The sequence below is a fragment of the Atractosteus spatula genome, unplaced genomic scaffold (genome assembly GCF_055471065.1).
Source record: "Atractosteus spatula isolate fAtrSpa1 unplaced genomic scaffold, fAtrSpa1.hap1 Scaffold_7, whole genome shotgun sequence".
Lineage (NCBI taxonomy): Eukaryota > Metazoa > Chordata > Actinopteri > Semionotiformes > Lepisosteidae > Atractosteus > Atractosteus spatula.
In genome coordinates this window covers 377658-386527 of record NW_028296901.1, presented here as the reverse complement: position 1 = coordinate 386527, position 8870 = coordinate 377658, and the positions used below count along the sequence as shown (strand labels likewise).

The following is an 8870-nucleotide window of genomic DNA, read 5'->3' as shown; positions in this document are numbered from 1 at the left end:
TACAAGACATACATCAAGCACTTTCAAAATACAGCAAGAAACCACAAAACAATAGTTCGTAATACATCAGGTACAAAATACAGAGCACAGCATTAGCATAACTCCTCCCCCTATTCAAAATCAAGACTTTCCAACCAGGGTTTCACCCGTTTCTTTAAATTGATCCCATCAAACCCATATCACACAAGCCGCACCTCCCTCTCCCACCCTGTAAGAAAAACAACATTCCACCCATCGTATAATACATAACAAGACAAAAGTCAAACAATCCCAAAGACCATGAAAAACACAAACATTAATCCACAAGTCATCTTGTACAAAATACAATACAACATATTAGCATGACTCCTCCCCTTATTCAAAACAGGGCCTTCCCCCCACCAAAGCTTCAACCAAAACCCCTTTTTTCTTACAACACAGTGCAACCCATTCAACAAAACCTGAAAGGCAAACAGACATTAAAGATCAACAAGACCCTTCCACTTTTCCCGGGCGGCATGGAAACCCCATCTTCGCATTTCACCCGACATCTTTTGACGGAATAAAGCAATCAGTCTATCATAAATCCCCTTAGCGGTAGGCTGAATACCAGTCTTACACAGTCCCTGCCTTGTTTCCCATAAACAAAACTTACACATACTAATAACATACCACAGTAAGAAAAGATTCCCAGAGGTAAGAGTTTTGCGCTTAAACCCCAGGAGCATCGTATTACAATCCAGAACAAAACCAGGGGTGACTTTATCAAACAAACATGAACATAAAACCCATACAGACTTAGCAAGTTTACAATCCCAAAAGGTGTGCCGGATGGTTTCTTCTTTCCCACAGCCTGCCACAGGACATGCAGCAGATCGAGCCAACCGATGACTGTGGAGTACGGCCCGGACAGGAAGTCTTCCCCAAACGCACAGCCAGTTCAGGTCCGCCAGCCGATTCTCCAGGCCCTTAGGCTGGATGCCCAGCCAGACGTCCGCACTCACGCCGCACACCGCAGGACCAGTAAAACCTTTTTCAATGACAGTGCTATACAGCTGCTTATGACTCACTGCAACAGCACCATCCTTACCTTCAGGGTGCAGCTTGACCCAATGAACAGCGTGTCTGTAATGCCAGGGCAAATTTTCACCTCGGGGTACAGAATTATCCCAAGTCACCAAATGTCTCATCGTAAAAGAAAACCAAAAACGTACAAAATACTGACTGTCATGTTCTATGGGACTAGAAATCGCTAGGACAAGTTGAGATACAAATAAACAATCAAGCTTGAGGGGAATATGAGGAACCCCCCTTCCCCCCGCATCAACACCCCGATACATGTCAAGACGCTTTATATATTCATATCTCCCTCCCCACATGAAGGAAAAAACCTCCCGTACAAAATCTCTTCTCAATCTTGCCGGTAGAGGATAAACATAGGCAAGGTACAATAAACGAGGCAAAATGTCCACTTTTAACACCAAGACTTTTCCTGGAAAGGAAAGGCGACGCACTTTCCATAGACCCAACTGTTGACGTACCGAACTCAGCTTCTTAACCCAGTTCGTGCTGGCAGGCATCCCGGCTTCAAATAGGACACCTAGGATCTTCAAGGGACCATCACAGACCACCAAGCCACAGGAATTTCTATCACCCACCCTCCATGCCCCGAAAAATTTCACAGAGGACTTCTCTTTATTTACCTTAGACCCAGAAACCTGGGAGAAAGACTCGACAACCTCCAAGGCTACAGCCAGGCTGTAAGTGCTGCTAAGAAAAAGAGTGATGTCATCGGCATATAACAAGACTTTCAAATGCCTACCACCGCTCCCGGGGATAAGAATCCCGTCTATCCTTGGGTCACCTCTGAACGCTACTGCCAGTGGCTCGATGTACAACACATACAGTAGAGGAGAGAGGGGGCAGCCTTGCCGCACCCCTGCTTCCTGCTTCACACCCTTCCCCAGGTACCCATTAACACAAGCTCTGCTCAAGACCTTGAAATATAACAACCGAATAAGGGAGATGAGCAAAGGGTCAATACCAAAACTGGACAACACAGTAAACAAAAAGTGGTGGTCTACCCGGTCGAAAGCTTTCTCTTGATCTAACCCTACGACCAGCAGGGGAAGTCCCCTATCTTCTGACCACGCTAGAACATCTCTGACTAATTGCAAATTCTTCATACAACTGCGGCCGGGGATGCTACAAGCCTGCTCCCGACCTACTATGTCGGCTAGGATCTTCTGCACCCTATTAGCAAGGCATTTAGCCAGTATCTTATAATCGACCGTGAGCATTGTAAGGGGTCTCCAATTTGCCAGATTGGCTGCGTCCCCTTTCTTGAACAGGAGCACTAACACTCCTGTCCTCATGGACTCACTTAGCTCACCGGAACAAAAGGCCTCAGTATAAACTTCCAACAAAGCTGGACCTAAGAGGTCCCAAAAGGCAACATAAAATTCTTTAGAGAGGCCATCAATCCCTGGCACCTTCCCGTTTTTCATACCTCTCAGGGCTAATTCCATCTCTGCTAAAGAGACTGGAACGGACAACTCTCCCGTCTCTGGCACCTTGGGAAGACCACTACAGAAGTCCGAAGACTCTGACCTCGTCACTCGTTTCTGAAACAGCAAAGTATAATACGCTTCAACCACATCAATTAAACCCTCGGGTGATCTCACCCGCTGACCATCGGCCGCATACAACACAGAGATTGCCCTCTTTTTCTGCTGCTGCTTCACCTGGTTAAAAAAGTAAGCAGAGCACGTCTCCGTCTCCTCCCTATACCTATCTTGGAGGCGGATCAGGTACTTCTTTGCATCTGCAATATAAAAATCTTTCAGCCTGGCTTTTGCCAGAGCCGCACCTGTGATATCAAAGGCCTTCCCCTTATTGAACTGAACGTAGTACCGTTCTAAATTACGCTGCAATCTACGGTGCTCTCTCCTCCTCAGACTGCTTTTACGTTTACAATAAGCTATGGTGAAGGTCTTAATCTTTCCCTTGAGGTCGTCCCACCATGCTCTCAGACTGGGATAAAGCGGTTTCAGAGCAAACCAACTTTGGATCAGGGCTCTCACTGCAGAGCAAAAGTCAGCATCTGCCAGGATAGACACGTTCAATTTCCAGTACCCCGGCCCGAAGGAGGGGTTACCATCATTAACCTTTACCCAAAGCATGTCATGGTCAGTAAGGAAAGAGGGGACAATACCTGCATCTGCCACGACTAGAGAGCTCTCCAAAAATACATAATCCAGGCGCCTCACACACCCTCGGCTATTCCTCCACGTCGCCCCAGAAGCCCTGGGAAAAAGGGATCTGAAGCCATCTACCAAACTAAAGTGCTTCACCAGATCCCGCAAAGCGGTGGCGCCGAAATCAGTATCAGTGTCCAGGTCGACGTTACAATCACCGCAAAGAAAAACAGAACGATTAGTAACACACAAAGGTTCGAGAGAGGCAAAGAAATCTTTCCGCTCTAATCGCTGCGAGGGAGCATAAACACAAATAAACCTATATTTCTTATCAAACCTGTCAGCATCGAGCACCAACACCCTCCCCGGTACCCCGACAAAACTATTTACCACACAAAGGCTGTTGTCGTTTAACAAAATACCCACCCCCGCAGAATGCGCACTCCCAATCCCCCACACAGACTGACCACAATGCCAGTCATTTGAAAAATGTTCAGAGTCCACACTGTCCCGCACATGCACTTCCTGTAGGAAGAAAACAGAGCAACGAAGGCTGCGTAGAGATTGAAAAACAGCCAATCTCTTAACACGATTTCTCAAACCCCTGACATTCACCGAGCAGACGGTGAGAGTCATGTGTCCATGTTGGTGTTGTCAGCAACCGGGGATCCTGCAAAAGGCACCTCGTTCTGCAGCTTGTCCATCAAGAAGTCCGGGCCATAATAATCAGGACTCTGCAACGGAGAGAAGAGAGAGTCCGGCAACAAACCTGGAGACATTACCTGACCACCACTGCACTCAGACCACTGGTAACTGGTGCCAGGCGGAGTGTCGACACCAGACTCAACAGGCCCACTCTGCTCAGTTTCCATGGCGCCAGCTCTCTTAGAGTCCTCCTCATCCGTCGAAAGAATGCCTCCGGCTCCAGACTCCTCCTGCTGCCCTCTTCCCTTTCTCCTCCTCTTCTCCTTCTTCTTCCGCTTTCTAGGCTCCAGTTGCTCATCTCCACTGGCCTCAGCGGGAGGCTGGTCTGCAGCGGGGTCTGCAGGAACCGGCCTCTTACCTTGCACCTGGCCCCGAGATCCATCAGCCTCAGGCCCAGAGGCAACCGGGAGTTCCTCTCCCACGCCTCCAGATGGCGCCGGACTGACGTCCTCAGGTGCTCCAGGCTCCTGCAATGCAGTCCCTTCATCTGCCGTGCCGGCCGTCTCTGCAACAGTGTCTTTCACGGGTTCAGAGGTGTCGTCCTCCTCCCCGTCAACGATTATGTTCACATAGTTCGTTTTCATGGCCTGGACTCTATCAAAGGACCGGGCGTAACAGTTCTTCCACACATGGCCCTCGTCGCCACATAAAGTGCACATAACCCCTTTTTTGCAGTCTCTCATGAGATGCCCAAGCTCATTGCAGTTACGGCATCTTACCTGCGAGCATGACTCTGCAGTATGGCCAGGCTCCTGACATCTCCGGCAAGTTTTGGGCTGGCCCGCGTAAAAGAGGTAGCCCCGATCGGCCCCAAGGGCAAAAGACGCAGGAGGGTGCTTGAATCCATCCACGGAAGTAGGATCAGGCCGGAGCTTCACGGCGAACTGCCTCCGACCTGTCCACACCCCCAACCTGTCCACCACCCGGGTGCAGTCAGAAACAACGTCCACATAGCGGCTCAAAAAAAGATAAAGATCGTCATTCCGCACAAAGGGGTTATAAACGTGAACCGTGATCACCCGACGGGCTTTAGCCCAGAGCCCTTCAATGTCATAATGTATGAGGGGAACAACCTTCTCCCTTTCTCTACAACGCCGCAAAACTGAAAAATACTGGGTTTCCGTCGCAAAAGTAACATCCACTGACTTAGATGCGGTATATCCCTGAACACAAAGTAAGTCCCGAACTGAAAGATCAAGTCCCTTGAACAACACTGACTCGATGAAAGAAATCCTACTAGGCAACTCCAAATCCAAATCCTCCCGCAACTTAAACCTAATCGTATTCGGCAGCCCGGTCAAAGTGGCCGGCTGAGTAGATCTCCAAAAATAGTCCATCCTGACGCCGAAAAAATAAGGAAAACACTCCCAAAGGAGGCTCCTCACCGCCCGACGCCTGATGGACCCTCAAGGCAGCCCTGGCTTCACCCCCCAGGCTTCACCTGGAGCGATTCCACCAGTGGCTGTTTCTTTGTCTTCTTGGTCTTCCTTCTCGGCAGCCCTGGCTTCACCCCCCAGGCTTCACCTGGAGCGATTCCACCAGTGGCTGTTTCTTTGTCTTCGGTTCGCCCTCCTCCTCCTGGTCGTCGTCTTCGTCACTAGCCCGACCCCCTGAACTAAGATCTCGGAACTGCGGTCATGCCACTTGAGCCTTGATCTTAGCCAAAAGGCCGAGAAGCGATGCCCGACGCCGGCCTTGGGCGGGCGCGCGGGCGTCCGGCTGGCGCGCAGCGGCGCAGGCCGACGCCTCTGGAGCCCGGTCCGCACGCGGCTGCCGGCCGCCCGGACTCCGCTCTCCCCCTCTCTTGCCTGCCTGCTTGCTCGCCTGCCTGCCCGCCAGTCCCGGGCGGGGGCCCTGCTCTTTGATCTCCTGTCAACGGCCCGACAACGACCGCAGCCGCGGGGGGCGCCAGCCGGCCGGCCTCCTTAGCTTAGGCCCCTCCCACCAGCAGCAGCCGTGCCGAGTGAGCTGCAAGCGAAAGCGGACCGTCGGCACCTGCGGGCAGAGGCAAGGGGCAGCGCTCTCTCGGGAGGGACGGGGACACACACACACCTGCCTGCCTGCCGAAAAAAAGAAAGAAAAGGTGTATATACTAAGTTTTTTGGAGGGAAAACGGCCGGCTGTCGAAAGGGGCCCGCCTGCAAGGACGGGGACACACACACACACACACACACACACACACACACACACACACACACACACACACACACACACACACACAGCCACGCCTGCCTCCCTGGAAAAAGGAGGAAAAAACTAAGTTTTTTGGAGGGAAAACGCACGGGAGCCGAAAAGGGGGCCGGCCTGCTTGCCGAGAGAGTCGAGGCGCGGGAAAGTGCACGGAGGGAGCACGGGAACGGGGAGGGGGAGAGAGAGAGACACAGAGACACACAGATGGACGAGAGACGAGACCGGAGAGGAAGGAGCTCCGGTCCACCTCGCTTGCTTGCTAGCTACGTCTGTCTTTTCACCGCTGAGAGAAGGTAGTGCACCGTTCCCGGAGGCGCTGCAATACCGGGCCGATGCGTGGAGAGGACGGAGCAAGCTCCTGATCCAGCTCCCTGTTCCAAAAATCCGTTTAATATGTGGTCCCCCGATGGGGGACGTATCAGATATTAAACTGATAAGAACAGATTTTTTTTTTTTTTTTTATTGCAAAATACAAAATCAATATTACACCAAATACTCAAAACCCAAACATCATTGTACCTTAAACTCAAATATTCCATCAAACCGGAAACATAACATAAAACAGTTCATAAACCTTACATTCCATAATCACATGAATTCCAACCAAAACCTCAACCACAATAACCACAAAAACGGACCAATTCATGATAACAAACCCGTACAACAGTTCAGGGTAACAAAAAAACATTCATGACTTAACAACAAAACCCCATCATCTTGACCCTCCCCAATTCGACCTTAATCGTTACACAACAGAACATAAACCCTTTACACATCCATCTTCACTTACATTAACTTCCCAAACCATATTACTCTCTAACCCGAAGAAAACCTCATCACCATAACCCCACCCCTTACACAAATTACCTCCCAACTTCAATCAAATCATTACACAATAAACATAAATCCTTTAACACTTCCATATTCACATACATTAACTCTCAAACCCAAATGAAACATTTCCATAATCCCCTTAATCTAATAACATCCTAACTTCAACCAAAATCGTTACACACTAAACATAAACCCTTGGCACTTCCATGTTCACTTACATTAAATTCTCAAACCCAAAAGAAAAACCCGCATCCCCATAATCCCCTTATACTAATAACATCCTAAACTCTTTTTTCAACCAAAATCATTACACAGCAAACACACATCCTTAACACATCTATATTCACTTACATTAGTTCCCACACCCAAAATAAACCACATCTCCATATCCCCTCCCCTTATTCAGATAACCTCCACCCCTTCTTGATCTCCCTCATCTCTTCACTTTCTTTTTTCCCTTTTTCTTGACTATCTGTCCCACCCTTACCTCCCTCTTCTCGTGTCCTTCACCCTTCACCTCCACATTCGAAGCTACCACATTATCACTGACATCATCACCCAAACCCACTCTTTCACATTCCTCCTCAAGATCCGTCAAAACTATGTCACCGTCACTATCAAACAAAATCTCTGTATACGCTCCCTTCGTGTACATTTCCTCCCCTTCAACAACAATCATCCCTCCCTTCACATCACTCTCTTCCATCCTTCCCCTTTCATCACACTGACTAGTCTCCCCCACATTATTCCACTGCTCTCCCTTCTGCACCACTACCGTACCAGTCCCATTTATCTCACTAACCTTACTATCTCGGTCCACATCTGTCGAAGGCTCCAAAAAAAATGCACAACTCAAACGCTTCTCTCTCTCACTCTTACATCCCACCCTCACACCTATTTTATCACAACTTCCCACACTACTCTCACTATCGTTTCCTATTTCCCCTCCCTCTTCCTCACTCCCATCTACCCCTGACCCCCCAACCCTCTCCATCCCCTTACTCAAACAAACCCGAGACACATGTCCCAGCCCATCACACTTAAAACACCTTTTCTCTCGTACACAATCCTTCACCACATGTCCCATCTTCCCACACCGTTTGCAGTGCACTGACACGCACTGCGCCGCAAAATGTCCCCGACCACCACACGCTCTGCATTCAAGGGGTTGCCCGGAATACACCAGGTAACCCCTATGTGTCCCGATCATGAAGAAAGCTGGGGGGTATATCACCCCCTCCTCTGCTGTCTTCCCCAATCTCAGTCTCATCCAATATGTCCGTTTCCCAGACCACACGCCATCCTTGTCCAGCTCTCTCGTACCGGCTCCTTGCAGATCCACAAACCGCCTCAAGAAGGAGACTAAGTCCTCCTCAGGGACAAATGGATCTGAAAAGAAAACTGTCATAACTTTCAGATCTCCAACAAACATCGGCTCCACACGGAACAACTTTACAGGAAACTCCTCTTTCTTCTCCTGTACCATCCGCCACACTTCAAAACACAAGATGTCCGATACTAGAGTCACCTCGAAAATCCCGCATCTGACAAAGTCCTGCAAGCAGAAAACATCTGACAAACGCACCCCCAAGCATTTAACCAGAACCAACTCTTTAAACCTATCTCTGTCCCAGGTCATCAGTCCATCCAAATTCCTCAGCGAGAAACGGAGGGAGTCCTTCCGCTGCTCGTTCCTCGCCCAAGGGTACCCTGCCATCACTCCAGCCACTGCGTCGTCGCCCTTTCCGGAAACCTCCAGGTAAGCACGCCGCCGCCCTCCGACTCCGTCCAGCTCAGCAAAATTTCCTCGCCACCGCCGTTCCCCCTTCTCGTCACCACGATCCTTCTGGCTCCAAAACTCCACGGTCCCCCATCCAGTCGTCTCCGTCACAGCATTCCTCCTGTCGCCTTCCCGACCCCCTGGACTAAGATCTTGGAATTGCGGGCTTGCCGGCTTAAACCTTG

At 49.9% G+C, this 8870-nt stretch overlaps 1 non-coding gene across 1 annotated transcript; it reads right to left on the bottom strand.

The window, feature by feature from the left end:
• Positions 1-6362: 6362 nt before the first annotated feature.
• LOC148805558 (U2 spliceosomal RNA) lies at positions 6363-6553 on the bottom strand. The gene has a single exon (XR_016090180.1). It is a non-coding gene; the product is annotated as a U2 spliceosomal RNA (small nuclear RNA).
• Between the last annotated feature and the right edge of the window lie 2317 nt (positions 6554-8870).